This window comes from Aquila chrysaetos, chromosome 4, assembly GCF_900496995.4.
Source record: "Aquila chrysaetos chrysaetos chromosome 4, bAquChr1.4, whole genome shotgun sequence".
Taxonomy (NCBI): domain Eukaryota; kingdom Metazoa; phylum Chordata; class Aves; order Accipitriformes; family Accipitridae; genus Aquila; species Aquila chrysaetos.
Window position 1 is genome coordinate 29788979 of NC_044007.1, and position 21331 is coordinate 29810309.

A 21331-nucleotide genomic window follows, 5' to 3' on the forward strand; every position below is an offset into this window, starting at 1 on the left:
GAAATACTTAAGATTTTATTTAACTACTAAAAATTGCTGGTAAAACAAGAATCTGGGGGCTTAGTAATAAAGTAAGAATCTATATTAGAAATATGTCTATTCAACTTGGTTATGAAAATGGGACATAATTAAAATCTACTCTGAATGCTTTGTGGGGTTTTGTTTGTTTGGGGGAATTGATTACTTTATTACATTGTCATCTCTGCACTTTTACTGCAGTACTTATATTAAGTGCCTTACTTCTCTGTTATTTCTGGAAAGTTTCAGTCAATGACATGGAGATGATAGACTACTAGCTGCTTTTAAATGTTATTTTCCCCCCCCGAAAAGGAAAAATTTTATCCACGGGCAATTCCAGCTTTGTCAAGCTAAATCACAATTTCTAGATCATGGTGTAACACACACAACATATGTCACTTGTTTTGGAGTGAAATGCAGCTATGCAGAACCTTTGCACTGCAGTTAAATGTCTTTAGCAGTAAGCAGTAGATGGCAAGGTTTATTTTACACAAATGCAGAAAAATGAAGGAGAAGCCTTGCAAGTTTAAGACTGCAAAGGAAGGCTTGACATAATCCTCACAGGAGGACCAGCTGTTCATAAAAGCCTTTGCCCTTAGATTACTTATGAAAGGCTGTTTATCTACAGATTGATCAGTGGTGTCTCATATTTTGACAGATGATCAGTAATGGATTTTGTAGCAATAACTGAAGACTGACTATTCCTACGCCAGCTGAGATGCCTTAGGGCATTTGAGACATCAGCAGTAGTAGTTGTGTCACACAAGGTCTTCAGAAGACACATGCCCTTCTGGAACAACAGCTGAAGACAAGGTGAGAAACCCTAGGGATCTTTAATGATAAAGGACTATCTTTGGGCAACTGAATTGTGCCCAGTGGCATCATTATTGATAATTTTGTGTAATTTTACTGCAGGAAGGTGATATATATGCAAAAACATTCCTGTGAGTGTGAAGAAGATGGTGCAACCCTAATTGTAAAATCTCATCTGTTGAGAATTCTGAATAGAGGTTGAAATCTGAAGATAATGACTCCAAAATCTATGTTGCAAGTAGAGAACTACATTTTATTTGGCTTAAGGGGAGGAGAAAATCCCAAATTTACAATGCAGCACATGCTGTTGTCTCTGTGCCTGGGGTTTTCCCTTTGCATACAGTAAATCCCAATGTCCCTCTGATCAGCTTTTTAATATTTCATCACACTGGATTCAAGCAGACTCAAGTGAACGGCTCTGCAGGCCCATGAGTGCTGCTCCCTCTGGGATAACATTTACTAGCATGGCAGGTCTCCAAGGCTGCTCCCTGAGTAACATGGAGAACAGGTGCTGTGCGATCTGAATTGGTTTAGCTGTGGTAAAAGCATTCATATAAAAGAACAAACATGCTGAAAATCCATGTTCTGGTTTACCTACTGGTTGACTTGTTCATAGCCATATTGGGAAGCACCTGTTGTTTGAGAACCTCCCAGACATAAAACCTTCTGTGTACACTGAGAGTAATGATACCCAGTTCTGGTGACTGCTATCACATTTGTAACACTTTTGCTTGTATAGGTGCTCCCAAAGTGTTCATCCATATGTATTTAACATTGCAGGTTATCTAACTGAACGCATGTGGAAAAGACAAAATGGTCTCTAGAAACTATTAAGGCCAGGCAAAATATCAACAGGAGCTGCTTTGGCAATCTGTTCGTCCTTTACTTGCAAGGAAAATATCAGAGAGGCAGAAGGTAAGTTTGATAAGTTTGGTCAGCCAGCATTGAGGCAGCTGCTGTTCTCTTTGGGATGTGAGGTCACCAGAGCAAGGTCATACTTTTTCCAGCTGTTTTTTGCTATAAACGCTGATCCTGTTTTCCTGAGCCTTGACAGGCTTGTATAAGGTCTCATATGTTCCTCAGGCAAAAAAATTACAGTCTTCACCATTATCACCAGGTTAAACCTATCTGAGATTGTCTGAAGAGAGCTGGGACACAAACATATAGTTCCTCAGCCAGCTGAACACTGGGACAATGGCCTCCATCAAAGAGAGAGAGACAAATAACCTGGGGAAAGCAGGGTTTGTCCGCAGTCTGCACACCTAGCTGCAAAACAATAGTCTATCTTTAGCCTTAATCTGCTATTAGTTGTCAAAGAGCGAGGTAGAGACTTTCAGCATGTAGCAAACACATCCCTCCTGGTCTGCAGAAAATCCACCACTTCCTTAAATAGTTGATGGCTTTGTATCAAGGTATGTGCACAAGGACAAACAATATTTGTGTTTAAAATGTACTTCTGTGCTTGACTGTATCATCATGCCCAGTCCATAAAACATCCCTAAATTTTCCAAAATGCATCAAAACATCATTACTAATAATATCTGTTATTGAATATATGAAATTATCCAGTCTTTGTTGACTCAATTAGCAAATGTTCATTTCGATAAAACAGGAGAATATAAGGATTGTTAGAGGAGACAGCTGTGACAACTAGTTTCAAATTATAACAGGTGTCTCAAAAATTTGGGTTTTCATTGTTATAATGGATGGTAAAAGTAATTTTGTGATGCATTGCTAGTAAAAGACACTAGTTAGCCATGCAAGCAGTCACTGGACATGGCCAACAACAAAAGGTAGCAGAGTAAGTTTTATTAATAAGCTTTAGATTTTTATTTGTAGGCTAGGATGATGTAAATTATCAAATGTGCCTTCTGTCTATACTTTTTTCCACACATTTGAGGAACCAATTTGCAAGGTAACAACTGCTGATATTTTACTTGGTCTTAATAGTTTCTAGAGACTTGATGCTTTTTTCACTTACATTCTGTATACAGGAAGCAGAATTACATCACATTTAAAATAAGCACAGGGATTTTTGTTTTGCTATTAAGTAACTAAGTATTTGCTATCTGATAATCATGATTGATAAGGTAGATAAGGTTTACTTATTTCAAAACATGTCTTTGTGCTTGGGAACATCTCACATGGGCAATTAGGAAATACATGATGCTAGCTAAAAATGCATTTTTATCCACAGAAAAGGAATACAGATTTCTTATACAAATTAAATATAACAATTTCTATAGTCAGTGAAAAATGTGTCAGCTAAGTAGATAGAGCAATAGCTGATCTTCTGAATACTTTGCAATCTGGGTCTAGCTAGTCCATGGATGACCTTTGTTTCACCTCTCTAATGCTGTATACAAATGAAGATAAAAAGAAATATGCTTTGAGGTCATTAATGTATCAGAACTAGGTATTACAGCCATGGTAGAATTTAATAAACTTGCATCTTATTACAAAACAAACTAAAAGGAAAGACTATTGTCTATCTTGAGGTCTCAGGGTTCAAGTGCTTTTTGGCAACACTGCTTATTTGGATGTCAGCTCTGCTCATCAGGAATTACAGTGCCTGGTGGTGTAGATGATAATCTGAGTAATACATCTGAAGGAAGCCCAGATGGCCAAACGCTGCCCTTTTTTTTCCTTCTGAAGGAATATGTGGCCCGAAGATAGATTAGGAACAGTGGCAGATGTATAAATAAGAAGTCCTTCCTTGGCATTTAGCCACCAAAAAAACCATTATTGGTTTTTGCCTCTTGCCTGCATTTCTGTGGAAATAAAATGTGATGCGTGGTGACATCATCTATGATCATGGTATTCAAGATCCAGTCAGACACAAAAAGGATCAGCAATATCTTAAACTGGCTTAAGTATACAAACCTCACTAGGTTAATGGATGTAATCTGTGTATTAATTCCTTGGATATTTATTCAAACCAGACATACCATTATCAGTTTGTTATTAATGAATAATATCATGTAAACCCTAGTTATATTTATATCACAAGATGCCCTTCGGCTCAGCTTTTTTAATGTAATTATCTTCATCATACTCCTGTGAGGTAGGGAAGTACTGTCAGACAGCAATATCCAAGCTTTTAGGAAAGGATTGGTGGAGGTCAGGGTATTGAAACTATATCTCATTAGACTCAGACTGGCACTCTAGCTATGGAGGCCCTCCTTCTTTTCCATTGTTTCATCTTGTTCATTAAAGAAAGTACCGATAATAATAGAGACTGATTCCAACCTATGAGAAGCTCTTTTTTGCTTAATATTGGGCTTTGGGTAACATTTTAGAATGAGGGTAACCATTTAAAAATATATGTTTAAAAATGTAGGTGTGCCCTGACAAGAAAGGAGAAAAGAAACTTTTTTTTGTGGCATTAAGGGAGAAATTATTAAATGGAGCCCTAAATAAGCTCCTGAAGTTAAAGGCAGTGTTCAAGGTGGTGTTCAAGGTCAGGTTGGACAGGACTTTGAACATCATATAGTGAAAGATGTCCCTGCCCACAGCAGAGGGGTGGACTAGATGATCTTTAAAGGTGCCTTCCAACCCAAACAATTCTGTGATTCTGTGATTCAAGCATAAAGTGATAGCTCCGGACTGGTAATCATAATGTTTGGTCTTTGCTGTTAATGAGGAAACTAATATTGTAGTCTGTGGGACAAATGCTTTTTTGCACTCACAGGGTATAGAACCAGAGCAGTTATATTGCTTTCCACAGAGAAAGAATAGCAGTACAATTTGGGGCAATGAGTTATTAAGATTAGCCCTTTAAACACGGCTTATTGATTAATAAAGCTATTTCTGTACCACTTGGCTCACACATTTGAAGAATTAAAACTCAATTGAAAGAATCAATACAATTTATTGTCTGTTTTCTAAGGTTTGCTGGTCATGATTTAATTTGACAGTAATCTACATCAGAATACGATTTAACTATAAGATTAGTTCTACTGAGTCCATTTACTATGGTGGTTACTTCAATTAAATATCAGGAAACCTGTTCTGGAAAAATTACCACATTGCAACTAAGCACTATTGTTATTGTTGCTATTAATTACATTGTGTCTTAGATTTTAATAACTCATTACAGACTAAAAAATTTCCATATAAATCATAAAGGAGATGCTAGTTCTGCTATTGCGTTTACTGAAAACATTTTGACAGAATAACACGACAGTTCATGTATTATTACATCCTTTTTCTGTTGGTGGCCACATTATATTTAACTTTTTCAATCCAAAGGGAACACTTAGGATTTAGCCAGTCTATGAGTTTCCCATTTCAGGGCATTTTAGCAGAGTTCAGTAACTCTTCACTTGCTGGCAACACAATGATCATCAGTTGTACTATCTGTAATTTTCCATTCTGAGTAGCAGCCACCAGTATCTTACACATTCTGACATAAGTATTTCTATTAGTTTTATTGCTAAAATGTAGAAAATATAAGAGCAAACAAACAAGTTTCCATTTCATTCTCTCCCTGCAAGTGTAACTATAAGAAGATTTCCCTGCAATCCTGGTGATTTTGACTGTGATACAGAGGACCGAACATGAGAATCTCATGGAATATCAGTTATTTTTCTTCTGAACATCTCAGATACTCTGAAGGATAGTAACAAGATAGTAACATAGACAGAAAGAGCAAAGAGGGAATTGTTCAAATAGGCCAGCTACTGAGGCAGCTTAGTTTGTCTAGTCAGTGCAGGTTTTTGCTTGACACAGACTCTTTTCTGATTCAATAACAATGTAAATTTTGCTTGGATTTCAGAGATTCATGCAAACTATACCACTGATCCTGCTATCAGATTAGTAAGGCCTGACTGTTAAACCAGTGTGGAGCCCCATATGCTTTAATTAAATTCTGAATGTATGAAACACAAATAACACCTAACGATCTAAAGCTGGAATTGTATCTCTCACTAGAAATGCAATCCTTTAATTCAAAGAGCCTAATTCTATGCTTTCAGCTACTGCTTTCCTCTAATTGTTTGAGATCAAGTGTTCGAGGCCTCCCTGCTGTCTCGGTGCTCGACTGGTCTCTTTTGTGTATATAGGAAATCTGTCCACTTGCCTACCAGCCAGGAAGTTGATGTCTGCAACTCTTAAAGTGAATATTCACTAAGGGTATACACAGCGCACAGAACCCTAGGGCACCAGTGATGCTCGAAAATACCTCTGATGTGTATGGTGATGGTAAACTGGTGAAGTTTAAAATACATCCAAAAATATCATTTCAATAGTAATCATCCTTTAAGCATACTGAGAAAAAACGCAGTACTTTCTTCTTTTTTTTTTTTAATTAATGTACTAGGAGAAAGAACTGACACTGGAGACAACCTAAGCTCCCATGGTTTGAAACAGTGTGTAGTCACCCAGATACTTAACAAAAAAATTATTGGAATATGTTTGATAAGTTTTTGACTGAGAAACTTTATCTGTTGCAAGTTCTTCTGTGACATTCTGACTTGCAGTGTGCTGCAAACGTTGCCATTTTGGTACTCAGAGTTTTGGTACTTCTTTTTTTAATTTTTACTAAAACAAGATATGAAGTAGTTGCCTGAAAAAAAGAAAGTTAAGGGACTCTGAAACCTGAAAGGATATGGATTCTGAGTTTTGAAAGAAGGTTTACAAACTCCATGTGGGTTTGCTTATAATACGTCTGCTGTATCAAAGAGTCTTTTGTTTTTCAAATGGAAAAAATTGTCAATTTTTGGATGAAAAAGTTGTTTCCTAACCTCCACTTCAAAAAATACCAGCATAAAAGATAGGTTTCATCTTCCCAATGTCTATGGAGAAAGACAGGCCAAACTGCCCTCTAAGGACTCCTGTCTCTCTCCAGAGATTATAGAGGGATTCCCAATGTCCAGTTAGGACTAGATGCTTCTCTTGTAGGTGGTTAAGTTAGGAGAGATGATTGAAGTAATACTGCTTTATGGAGAAACATGGATTCAGGTACTATAAGAACCGAAAGGACTTTTGTGATCATCTATGTCTGACCTTGTAGGCACATGGATTCCTTGACCTAATTCCTGTTTGAGCCAGAGCATATCTTTTAAAATCTATTCAGTTAGATTTTGAAATGGCACAGATGGAGAACCAACCACATTCTTTATGTGTTTAGTTGTTTCACTGTTTAATTTCCATTGTTTTGATTCTGCTGTTAGATTTACAGCATAGCACCAGCTTCTAGTATTTTGACCTTGCATTCACCTGTAAATTGAAGACCCTATGATTACCAAATGTATCCTTTCTATGAATGTAATCACAGATTCATTACCTTATCTTCTCCTTATTCCCAGTCCTTCGTGGTTTGTAATGGGAACCTGAGATTTCCTGACTGAATCCAAACTAAGAGTTTTGATTGATGAAGCCATGAAATAGTTGGTATTTTACTATTTCAGAGGTCTCCCTTCTTTTCATATCCTGCATATGCAATTCCCAGAGGTCAGTGAGTGGGGGACTCCTTACTCTACACAAGCTTTATCTCTGGCCTAGCACAGCTCAGGTGCAGTTCCTTCTGCAGAGAAGAGTCTGTGACAGGTTTTTGGTATGTGAGGAAAGGGGTATTTGATGCTCTGCAGTTTATTTAAGTGGACTTCAAACTTCTATTGTAGGAATCCTGGAGACAGACTCTATGTGTGTGTGTATCTCTGTGTGTGTAACTCTTCTGATAAATAATAGCCTTCTCTAACAAGAATAAAGGGATCGCAGGGACATAACCTCCTTCCTGCATTCTTTTCTCAGGGAGAAATCCCCATCTGAGAACAGTGAAATTTTTGTCAAGCTAAGGATTTCATCTTCAGATATTAAACATATAATTCACAAATCTTTTCGTATTTCTCATTATTTTAGAACAGAGCTTGATCATGACAACATTTTTGCTTGCACTTTCCCTCAACATTTGCTATGTTTTTGTGCTAAAAAAACCCACAACAGAAGACAAATCTGTCAAATTTACTTGAGGTTTCAGTGTCCTTTTTCTCCCCTACTGTCATCAAAATCATGAAGGATTTTCCGTTGCTGTATTGGTCCAGGTGTCATCAAAGTTTCATTATGTTTCTTTTCCCAGCCAAGTTTAAAGGAACTTTGTTGAACAAAAGTCATCCCTGGCGAAAAATATTGCCAGAGACACATAGCAAGCTCTCCAAAAAACATACCTTGAATGTTTTGCATTAAACAAGTTTTATTTGTACTTTCTGTCTGTATATGTGTCTCTCTGTGTGTATTTGCACTTTACATATGTACACAAACTTTAGAGGCTCAGTGGTTCTTTGATGTGGGTTTAGCTAACCGGTTGGACAGTGTGTGCTCCAGTATATTAATAAATTAAAATGCAGCAAAACGCCCCAAATCTAAACAGAACTTTGGAGAACTTTGAATCCACATCTTAACTTCATGATATAACATAGGTACCTCTATTATAATAAACTAAGGATGCATTTGGTTGTTGTTTAGCACTGGCATAGAATAGCTACAGCCTTACTCTTAGCCAGCAAGTAGCATAGCTCCATGCCAATTGCCAACAAAGAATGCTTTTGGGTTATGCTAATCCCTGAAACATCACCAGAAGTACTCTGGGAGACTATAAACTGGACTGGCTAAAACACGCCAAGATACAGTATACAAAATCAAGTGCCCAGCATTGTTCCCCTCCAATGCTTAATTTACTTCTACGGACATAGCATGAGATGATTAAAATTTTGAATTACCTAATTCCCTACTTGCGATTTTTGTAAACAGTGTGCTCTCTTTCCTTCTTTCTTTCTTTACGTGGTGTTTACACTCTTTGTGGTGGACCTTGCTTGACTGCTACGTAGTGAGCCCCCAAATTCACCAGATACTTTTGAAAATGCTGAAGATATTGCCAAATGTTGTTCATAAAATGACTAAAGCTGTTTCTATCACTTTGGAGTCAAAATGAGCAAGTTTTAAATAATGGTTATCATGTTACCTTGGCTTTGGCCCAAGCTGACTCACTAAAAACCATTTATTTAATAGCAAGATATACACAAATCAGTAGCAGCTAACAAACTTCATGCTAAAATACTTCAGGAACTAGTCACCACATTGCCTGTACCACTAACAATGAAGGATAACAACACAGGGTACACAAAGGACAAGTATGCTACCTATTTTTAAAAGAAGATAAAAGGTGCTCCAGGGAAGAATCTATAACAAATTACTAAATTATAAATGTGCAAGCTCTCAGGGGAAAGTGTAATGCTAAGCAGAAAGCACTATGGTTGTCAAGAACAAAACACATCAAACTAATCCTTTGTGCTCCTCAAACTGAACTTGAGCCAGCAATATTAAGATTTTCAAGACAAAACAACAACAAAGGCTAATTTTAGCTCTGAGTTAATTAGTAAGTGTTGTGTGTTATATCTGGGGGAAAATTACTGCCGTTTGTTTGACATTGGTGAGGCCTAGTTCTTCACTTGAAAATCACATTGGCTTTTATCTACCACACTTTGAAAGTGTGTGAGGGGAATAAATTGAAAAGAGCCTGGAAAAAAAAGGTGTGAAAATATAAAATGTGAAGAAAAGTTGAAAAAATGAGGCTTGCTTAGCCTAGAAAATAAAAAGTATGGAGTGAGAGGGGTGTTTTATATATGTAAAGGATTGTTTATAGAATGGATGGGATCAACAGTTCCAAATGTTGGCTGAGGAAGAAATGAACGAAATAATCTAACTTACAGTAGGTAGTTTGGATATTTAAAAAAAAAATCTGAATTATTAAATATGAGAACTTTGAAGTACTGAAATTGGAATCCCAGAAATGGAAGCCTTAAATAAAAGTTGAGATAGATATCTGTCTGGGAAAATTTAAGTGTATTTGACCTGGCATCTCAGGAGTGGATTCACCTTGAAGAGCTCTCAGAAAGGGGCCGATGTCTGGCTCCCAATAGCACTAAGCAATGAAGTCCACCCTTCTTTGGACTAGCCCCTTCTGTAGTAAATCTGTCATAGGGAGAGCTAATTAATGCAATGCAAAGGGAGACTGGAAGTGAACAAAAAACTTAATAGGACAGGCAGCACTTTAATGCTCAAGTGTCCCCCGAGCAAGACAAGCACAGCCTTCTGAGCCTGCATTTTTCTTAGTCAGTCATTAAGTGGTCAGGGAAGGGATTGGTTATTTACCTAACTTAGATAGGTAAAAACCAGAACATATTTCCAGTTCGATCAATTTTTTTGAAGACTGGAAATTCATTATGAATATTTTGTAATGATTGCACTATTAATAACACATTATGGCATGTCATTTCCATCTCCAGAATTTATCTTAGCTGCATAGGTACAGAAGCTTATTCTCTCTTTGTAACTCTGAAATTTGAAGAAAGTAGATTCTTGTTTAGACTATAACCAGTCCAAATGACAAGATTGGTCAGGTTTTTATCTATAAGCCCATTTTTGCACCTGTTCTTGCAGTCTCTGTAATATTTGCTTTTTAACAAGGTGAATTCCAATTATTTGGCTCTTTAGATTACTTCTTACTCCTTTTTATGATCTCCTGAGACACCAGCTCTGCTTCATATTAAAATATGGCAAAAGAAATACTTTTGAGATAGTTTTCATCTAAAGCACATCCATGATATTCATATCAGAAACAGTAGTATAAGTCTGAGATTAAGAGCAGGGTCACAAGCCTTGTGGTGTATTAACAGATGATCTAAATCTGTGTTTCTCCACTTATACAAGGAGAAAATAGGTGGTGGCAGGTCTTGTAATGGTAATGAGATCTTTGTTTTGGTATAAAAGCAACCTTACAATAACGAAGACCTGGTTTTCTTTTATTTAAAATGGAGAGTCTTTCATTGCTTCTCACATTTAAAATCCATAATAATCACATAAAATCCAAAATATCTAAAAAATACAAAGCTTGGTGGAAGACTGTGTTGAAAATTACTTTTCCTCATCTGTGCTTTTCTGTTTCTTTGGCACTTGGCTTCATTTCCAGTCTCTGTTTCCACTTCAGTGTATTTTGTTTCTCCTGGACAGTCATTGAGTGACAGGAATGTCACATCAGGGAAAAAAACAGTGCAAACCGCAATATGTTGTCAGGACTAAACTACAATTTTGAACAATAGCTAATATGAAGAACTCCAGACAACTGGTAGAAAAATATCAACATATATATATATATATACAAAGAAGTTACTATACAATAGCTGACAGCAATCTGTGTTCTAGAAGCTGTTTGAGGGGATATTTGAACCACATATTGCCTGTCCATTACAGACAACTTTCTAGGGAACTGCACAAAGAAAGCAAAAATGAGGAAACACTGTTCTTTCTAAGAACAGGTTTGACTGCTTATTTTGTCTCGTAAACTTTGCCTCTAATTCCAGTGACTTAAAAAAAGCCTAGCAATGCACAGCTTGCAGATTTGGGGTCATTCTCTGCCTGTTTTTTGAATGGAAATCTACAATTCAAAATTTAAATATATTTGCCTTCCCAATATGTACAGTTACTGAATATGAAATTGTATACCCTGCCTACCTATCGAATGGCTAAGTCCCCATTGAAATAAGAGATCATTCAAATGACACATGTTTGGATTGAAGAATATCTGTGAAAATTATTTACATGAGAGGGCAGCCAGCTTCTCCACGCCATACTTTGGATGTCCTTTCCTGATCATCGGTTCTGTTTTCTGATGGAGTCCTTCATTTATAATTGATGCAGTGCAATTCACTATCACAGATATGGAAACGTCTCACATAGTGGGGGACCCTCAAACTGCTGAGCTGCTACAGACACCGCTTTGTTGCCTTGCCACCACCCACACATCAGAGAAATGCATTAGCTAGGCTTGCTGGGCAGAATTTACTGCACTGGTGTTGGGTTTCCACTTGAATTATTTTGACATCTGCTAATTTTTTCATGTGCAGTAGCATAAACTGAGTGATACACAAAATGTCCTGATTCCTTCTCTGTCCTTGCTAACTAAACATGGACAATTTAAGCTCATACCTTCTGGAGCAACAGTTACTTTGTGGTCTTTGGGGTGAAAAATGGCATGGCCACATGCATTAAGAATTGAACAGGAATAAATTCATTCTCCTGGTTCAAGTGTGATTTAAAATAATTACTCACAAAAAAGTAAAAGCTTAATTTCATTCTATCAGACCTTATGGCTGATCAGTACTATTTATCCCTGTGCAGCCAACAAAAAGGTGACAAAACACCATATTGTGTGCCTTGGTTATTTTGACAGAAATGTGATTATGGATTTAAGCCTGATCTAGATTAAATTTGTACTGGCAGGTGGTCTGCTAATTCACAAGTCTAATATTAATGAGTGTCGAAGTAGGGCTGCAGAGTTCATGACTACCTGCCGCCTTCCTTATTCGTTGTTCCCTGAAATGTAGGGGTTAGTCTGATTAGATTACTGGTTAATAGGAGCAGGTGACTTTGGAAGAATCAGCTCATTAACTGTTATGGGTAATGTTAAGCATGCATTCCAGTGACATAATTAAACTAAGTACTAAGGAGGTTAGTAATGGGAGTAATAGGAGGTTGCTCATTAAATAATAACTTTGTTTATTTTCAAGCTTATTGCCAGTTTATTTTTTCATCTATGTCATTAACAGGTGTGCTGTGATGATGTATTCTGTTTCATAGACAAAACGTCAATTACTGATAGCAAATGAAAATAGACTTAGAGCAGCAGAATTACAGCGCACAATGTTCCAATGGCCAATAAAAAGTTGGTTACATCTAGACATTACTTTACCTTCTTAAATTAATTCGGTTGATGTTTGCTGAAATCAGCTGTGATCTGAGCAAATTAGTATTTTTTTCTCTAAAATATTTTTAGTACAAACATACTTGGAATACATTGCAGGAATCTACTTAGTATTAATTGTCCTATGTGTCCGTTTTGACTAATTGTTAGTTATACAGATGAAAAAACAAATAAACTGTTTATTTGAGATATACACACTTGAAAGAAAAATACTTGCTACTCTACAAGGAATTGTTTTCCTACCTTCTTCCTTAAAATAAAACATTCTTCCTTGTTTCTAACTTTGATGCTTTTTTTTTCCATTCAGCAAAGTTGCTTGGCCTTGCCACTGCAATGCCGCATCTGAGTCCTGCTTAAACATCTGGCTAAGATTGCCTGATAAAATTGGAACACTTGTAGTTGTTCCTTAGTGAATTTATCCCAAGAAAATGGACATATTCCATTTCCAAGAATGGAAATATCCCATGGAGGAAAAGGGAAGGAAACGTCATCTATCAGTCCGCGTTCTAGTCCCAACATTTGCTTCTTGTACTGTGCTCAGCCATTCACCAGGCTCCCGGCTGCTGTCACCCAACTGCCACCTCCACCTCCAGAGAGTGTGCTGAGCCTCTTACCCCATTTGTATTCCTCTGGGCTGTTTTAAAGTAAATAACATTTGCTGTAAAGGAAGAAAAGCTGGAAAGAATCCTCAGGTTTGGGGTGAAGGTCTTCTAGGAATGCAAGTGATATGGCTTTTTGGACAAGGATGAATTTTGCCGGCTGTGACCCAGAGAACAGCCCTCCTGCATCTCTTGCCTGTTGTGGTCAGAGTGGACACATCTGCCAGCTCTGAATTCCTTCTACATTTTCAGTATCCATGAATAGAAGCTTTGGGTACCAAACAATAGCAATGAAGAAATTATAAAAACAGGCCAAGAGACATATGGCAAACATGAGGGTGATAACTACACAGAAAAACTTAGCATGTCGTTTATATTGCTCTTGTCATGAGAAGACTGCTCAGAATTACAAGGCTGACCTAGTTTAAGGTTTGACATTCTTGTTAAATGCTCTGGGGCAGGTACTTTTTTAAGCAAGATACTTCTGTTCTGCCAAAGTCCATCTACAACATACTGGCTGCCAGTACTAATATTTCTTTTTAAAAGATATTTGAAGGACAGGTCGTATGTACTGTGAGAACAGAAAATGTGAAAGAAAATGTCTATAGGGTTGAGGAATTGCATACCCACAGTATAGAACTAATACTGCAATATTTGTGAAGTTTATTGGTACAGCTTTTATATACCATCAGCTTTCTTCATTTGGAGTAACTGAAATTAGGTAACTAAAAAGGAACTGAAGGTCTTTGCCAGATGTTTCTCTTTAGGAAACACTGGTTTCCAACTAGTTCCATTAAAATCAACATCCATAAAAGTCAGGGAATTAATTTCAGCAATATTTTTGACAATTTTCATTTCAACTTACAATAATAATTATTTTCAGTAAAATTACTTGCATATTTAAACCAGTTTTTAAAACACAGATACATTTCCCCTTATCTGTATTGTACCCATTAGGAACTGGCTTGTATTTATAACAAAAAACTCTGTGTACAGTGAACTTTATGGATTTATTTGTTTCATTTTTTGTCTTTTGGGACAATAGGGTATGCAGGAGTAGCTGTGGGAAAACACAGATCAAGCAATATTAAGCCAAGCTTTGTTCTGTAATTTCTCATTTACTCTGGCAGGTTTTGACTGGAGAGGGATCTGAAATAGCACATAAGACTAAAGGGGATAAATTTCAGCTTTAACTCAGAATTCTCTGACTGTTGGATCTGATCCAGTTTTCTCTGAAATCACTGGAAAAGTTCACATTGATTTCTCTGAGAGCTGGGTCAGACCTTCTTAGACCCTTCAGTTAAATCCCTTGAGACAAATTCTTTGTTCTGCTGGATCTCACGAGTCCCATGGAACTAATGAGTTCAACAGCTGTAGCTAAAGGATAAAGTTTAACCTACGCTATTTTCTTTACATAGTTTTGTTAGGGTTATAATTCCCATTGCCCCTGTGTAAAGGGAAGGAGGGAAAAGCATAAAAGGGAGAGGATATAGTTCGTTTTTTATTATGAGGTAAACAAGAGAAAGGCACAACATTTCAGATATAAAGCTCATATTTTGACCTTGAGAACTCAAACACTGTCATCCTACCCTGTATTTTTGAAAATTAATTCAGCAGGGGTTCATTCGTTTCACACTTCTGCCCTTAATTTAACTGTAAATATTTTGCTCATAATTTTGATGACTGAATTAGTAGATCTGCCTCTACAATATGTTCACAGTATGTAATTGTTCCACTTCATACCCAGGCATAGCTGAGATCCACCCTGGTAAGCAAAGGCCGTTCTGACGTCTGAGGAACTGTGTCACGCTGCCCATATGTTCATTCCTACTAAGGAGGTCACCCTGCCTTATAGGAAATTTAAAAGGTCCATTAGAAATTGAATTTGAGTAGTTTTAATAAACAAATGCTGGGTTACATGAAGCAAAACTCCGTTTTATAAAATAAAATTATATACTGTAGCAGCATTTGTATGCTTTGTGATGTTCTGTGTATTACCACCAAACTAGTCCACTTTTAACCTTTACTTTTCTTTGCAATAGCCTACAAAATCCTTTTATCTCTTTTCAGAGCTGCTGGTTGCTAAGCAATTATAAGTCTCCCATATTACATTATTATTATTAACTGTCACTGCCATAACCAATAAAAAGGAAATAGCCAAAAGTAATTTTCAATAAGCTTTGAATTTTCAAATTCTATCTTTCATCATGACCTGTGCTCTCCACAGAGGAAAACACACCAGCTCAAGTCAATGTAGGAAGCTGATCTGACTAAATGGTGTGAGATCTGTTTCTGTTACAGTAGGTTATTTCAGACCTGAACAACAAAAACCATTTCAGAGCTCTGTAGACCTTCCCATTATCTTTGTAATTCCTGCTGACGTTAATCAAAACTGTTGTCCTATTTGCAAAGTACTTAATACCATTTTGATTACCATTCATTTCATTTAGCCTGTGCCATCTGTTTTATTTTATGGTTCTCTTGTGCCCATTGGAAATAGTGTCTCAGATGTTATTCATACATGTCCATTTTGATCAGAATATAAATGTATAATAATATTTTGTGTAATGTATAATATATTAATATGCAGTTAAATTCTGAGGAGTTATATTACAGATTATAAGTGCTTTTTGCTGTAGGACAAGATAGAAAAGTGAAGAAAAAACAGTGAGTTTTCAACCCTATGGATATTTTAGAAAGTTGAACCTGTCCACCTCAAAAATTAGTTCCTCACAGAGACTTTAAATGTCAGGATTATGCTATGAGTATGTTTGTCTAGCTATAGAGAAATTCATAAAAGTAGAAACATTGTACATGAGATTAAATCTTAGAAAGAAAAAAACCTGATAAATTCTGGTTTGAACAGTGCTGGGATCAATGAACTAACAAGCTACTACATTGGCTAATGCTAAGCAGCTATATTCACTTATATTCTCATTATTATGCTATTACAACTATGCCTTTGAGTGGAAATCTCCAGCCATCTAGGTCAAATTACTGCTACAGAAGTTGACCCAGTGCTTCCTTCTGTTACAGCTTTCCAAATAGTTGATTTAACAGAGAAACAACATAGAGGTGAACAAAGCACACTTTGAGGAAATATAAAGAATGTGGAGATACAGAAAATACAAGCACTTGCTGTCACCGAGAACGAGTGGAACATTTAATTCAAGCTTTTTCACAAAGACTTCAGTCACAGAAGAAGGAGATAGTAGAAAACCACTTTGGCAGTAGAAGCACTGGAATATGAATGCTTAGAAGGTCCTACAATAGAGGTAATGATGATAAAAAGCTTTGTTGTTCAATGTATTTGTCTTGAAGTCAATGCTGACATCTGAAAATAAGGCAAAACAAAATCTCAGTGATGGATCAGTTAGTTAAATAAACATCTGCAGACAGGTCTGAGGCAGTTAGTCTTCAAAAATGTTCTGGCACTTTCTAGTGAGCCTCCTCACTAATATTTAGGAAATACAAAATTATCCTATTGTTTGGCTGAGGTCAGTAAAGATGTCAACAATTTCAACAGTGCATGAAAAAAGTGTCCAAAATACAACTTTGTGAAAATGCCCAGGATAAGTCTTTATGAGGAAAAATTACTATTCTGAGGAGCCAGTTCTATCAAAAAAAGGAAGCATTACACTTTGCCTGACATAAAACCATAGGATGTCCGTCAGAGTTAGCTAAATACAAACAGCAAAACAAGCAGTCATTCCACGCCACAGATTTAAATCATGAGGCATTACTGTGTTCCACCTGCTGTAGAAATGTGCTCAGAAGAACAATGGGTTCCGTGTTGCTCTCTATTGTTAGATCTGGGGTTTTGCAATTTGCTTTCTATTTAGGTGCTGGCTCCTCTGGATCAGAGCCAGCCAGCAACTGGCTTACTCCCCCCTCCCACATACATAAGATTAAAAACTGTGTGAAATTTGTTCTCTCTTTCTGGAAAATGTAATCATCAGGGCCCAAAGCCTTGCCATTATGGGAAAATGCAAAGCTGAGTAACTAAGTAGCTCACACTAGAAATATTTTGATTATTAAAAGACCCATTGTTTGGTTCCAGTTCCAGAAGCTGATGCAATATCTGGAAGCATGATATTTCCATTGAACTAGGCATCTCTGCCTGAACCCCAGGTGGCAGAGCTCGTAAGCCATGCTTCATAAAAGATTTTGCTCCTGTAAACTGAGTTCTGCCAACAAGCCTATATAGCCTCTTCCTTGAGGGTACCAACCTTTGTCTCGGCAGTTCTTTGCACCTCCCATCCATTTCACATCATTCCAAAACAATCCCCACAGCTGAACTGGCTCCTGCTCCCACCCCAGCACCAACGGAATGATCTCTCCCTCCCAGTTATTCCATGTAGTGACTTGTTGAGCTTCCTTCTTTAGTCATTTGATATTGTCTGAGGAATGAGGAAAGAGAGAACGTTGCTTTTGACAGCAGCTTACCAGATAAATTAAAAATAAGCAAAGTTTGGCAGGCTTTCTAATGGTTGTGATTTCAAAGATATCTCGTACTCCCTGGGACACAGTAGAGAGTGTCTTTGTTTGTGAAGTGCTCATGATGTGCATGACCCTCATCCTGACGTGCATGACCTTCATCCTGACGTGCATGACTCTCACCATTTTAAAACCTGTGTTGTCTGGACCTGAGAGAAGACTCTGGGGAGTAATTTTCCACTGCCACTTAAATGTAGCCAGGCTGTTGGAAAGGAAGGAATAAGCTATTGTTCTCATTCTTCCTTTTCCCTAATAGATAAAAATGAAAGGTATCAGAATTAGAGCTAGGCAGCAAAAGTAGATTGTGGGACTATAATGGGCAGGAGGATGTGCTGCCATCAAACTGTAATAGAGAATATATTCCTGTCTAATGCTGAACCTTGGAAAATGAACTGTAGCAGTTTGCAAATATGCTGGGTTCTGAATGCTTCAAGGTTAGTGTAAGTGTCAGCTTTAGTGCACTGGCCACCTTCCAGTCTGGATAATTACATTACACGCTGCTTACTCAAACAAGCCTACAGTTTCACTTGCACATGGTATTCCTCTCTTCCTATCCAGAAATGCAGTACAGAGCCACTGTGAGTTCATTAATAATAGAGCACTTCAAGAGTAGGCAAACCTCCATTCTGTCATACTGTTTGCAAATTGTCTTAGAGCAATGTAGGTGTATAGGAAATGAACAGCCAGGCACAGTTAGACCCTGGCATTAGTGAACTATTTGAGTGCCAATGACTTTAAGCAAGGTTACTTTGGTTCCTTATACTCCTTAGAAGGTCACTAATTTTACTTTTGCTCTGAATTCTCTTTGTAATCCTGTTTAGGGGTAAAACAGTAATAATCTTGTTCACATGTCTGTGGGATTTTGTGCTGTAACTTTAGGAGTTTTGAATTTCTTCTGCCACGTATTCTGAGAACTAAAGAACAAGGGGTTCAGTTTGAGACTAAAGCAACTACATGATCCTGTTCACACATCCAGTAGGTACCTAAACTCTCATTATAGTTAAAAGCTAACACAATGCTCCACACTGAAGATTAATTTAATATTTAGGTGAAAAGGCAGCTACAGTCTGCATCTAGGACAGCACAGCAGCTCTGGGTGCTTGGCAATTATGCCCACAAGACCTCATCCAGACAACTCTGAAAGCAAGTCCAGGTTATTTATTGCTCTTTATTGTCCTCCCACATTATTCACTGCCGAGCCTTATCTCAGACCTCCTGCGCACGTGCAGATGTACTCCTGGACTTGTGGATATTGTACTAGAACAACCCTATGATCTCCTCTGATTCCATTGCAGTAGGTCACCTGCAAGCCTATAAAGCAGTTGATAAGTACAGAACTGCAGGTTAAGGTGGCCACTGACAGACCTGTGTGTCTCTCCTTTGCTCATAAAGCATTCAGTAACATTCTGCCACCTCTGTCAGCACCTCTGCACTGTTTTGGTTTGATATGCATGAGGAAGAACCAAAAAATAAGTGTAGAAAGTAGAAAAGTAGACAGCAAATAGATGAATAGCAGAAAGCAGAAAGCATATAGAGAAACGGTGGTGATTATAATGATTATTCTTGATACTACAAATGAGATGTAGGAACAGGGACAGCATAGACAGAGCGTGGCAGGAAGAGTACAGTTAAATAAAAAGCAAGCCAAGCTGTTCTAGGACGTGATGCAAGGAGACCACCTGTCTGCTAAGGTCACCCTTGCTGGGTGTGCTCAGTATGCTAGTGAATATGCCAGGGACTTTTTAACCCTGGAGGGCAGCAAGGATGTGCCGTGTATTGATACACATAGCGATTCCTATAACGTTCCCCTTCAGTCTCTTCTAGTGGAAATCACGGCACCGCCCTCCATACTGGCTTGTGTTTTGCATGGTGACAAAAACCCACATTCTTCTTTACATCAGGATGGACCCTTTATTTTCCTTTCCAATGGTGATTTCTACCAACAAGGATAACTCCCTTCTTATTGACTGAAAGTTTAACATGAAAACCATCACATTTCTTACTTTCCTCCAGCAGGGAACTGCTATGCTTCCAACCTCTGTCATCAGTACATTGCTGGCTGTGGCTCTGGTCTCTTTAGAACCTAAGGGAGAAGGGCAATGAAGAAAAAGATGCACATAAATCATGGCAACTGGCAAACCAGTATTAACATCCTGGCCAGTGCTTTGAATGTGCAGGGTGCCCCAAGGGATGGTGGTATCAGAAGGCAACTTCTGCACTCATTCCCTCATGCAAAGCGCTCTGTAATATATTTCCATCTTAAATTTTTGTGACATGCTGGATAGTTTTGGATGTATAAAGTGTTCTCCAATCTCATTGCCTCTTTTACACAATGCAAAGACTACAATCTCTTTGGATCTTTTAGAATAATTTCACCTCTAGCTGAGAAAATATATATGTATTTCTATATTTCATACAGTTATTTAACTTATAAAATGAGACTGGGGCTAAATAACCCTACTATATTGATATGGTTACACTGCACTGTTTCTGTTAAAATTCAGTTGCATGTGAGTTTACTTCTGTGTTTATCCAAGTACAGACAGAACAGTTCCTCATGAGAAAAACTCAGCATTATAGAAACAATTTGTTGTACTGATTACCCTCTGCGAACTTAGTGGAGGGAAGCCTAGGATGTGTTGACACTATTTTTTGTTCATCAAACTCTGGGCATAAATAAAAGTTAGTATCACTGAAAATCACTTAAGAAGACAACACAGTCTATTTGACTCAGGATAAACTCAGAGTTTTGTTTGACTTCTTCCTAAGATAATAGTCTACTCCTACAGGCTCCCAAATGCAGCAATCAAAAATCACAGCTGCAAATTCAGTAACTAGCCTCCAAAGAGAAGACGTGTGCCCCCCTAGAGAATGATCAGCATCTGGCATTAGAGCTTTGGTTGTTCTCTTTCACCCTGGAAATTGTAAGAAAAGTGGAGAGGCATAAATTCAAGTTCTGGATATTAATCAGTAAAATGACATTCTTTCCAAACACTTGTCTATTTTTGCATGTCAGTCTGAACTCAGATCTAGTCTGAGATGGGCCAGCATAAAAGTCAACATTTCAAGTCAATTTTCATGTATAATGAAGACGATTCTTTAGCAGAGATTCCCAGACACTGCCTCTGGTTTGTGGAGAACTGTGGCAATCAGGCGGGAAAGATCTTCCTCCTGCAACCGAAAACAGACACGGCTGAATCCAGAGCATTACAGATTACCTGGCTTACTGTGCATCTTCCTGTGAACTGTGGTAGAAAATGGGCTATCTGAACCTACAGTAGTCCCCCAAGTCCTTCCATAGAATAGCTCTTTGCTCCTTTCTTGCTGACACAACTATGAGTTCACTGTAAATTGCTTTCAAACGACTTTATCAATTGGTTTTGCAAATGGAAGTTGTAGGGATATAAAGCTATCACTTGGGTTTGTACCACTGTGTTAGATTAGCACCTATAAAAACTTGTGTAGCTCTCAGTAAGAAGTAGCATCTCTGTACTATTAGAAATAACCAATGAAATCATGAAAAGGACCTTTTTCAACAGACACTAGGAGAAGAAATTCAGTTGTTTGCTTTTCCCTTGTCAATGTGGTAATAAATGGCATTTACAGGCCAGGATTCAGTGCTGTCCTCACCCCATGACCTATTTAA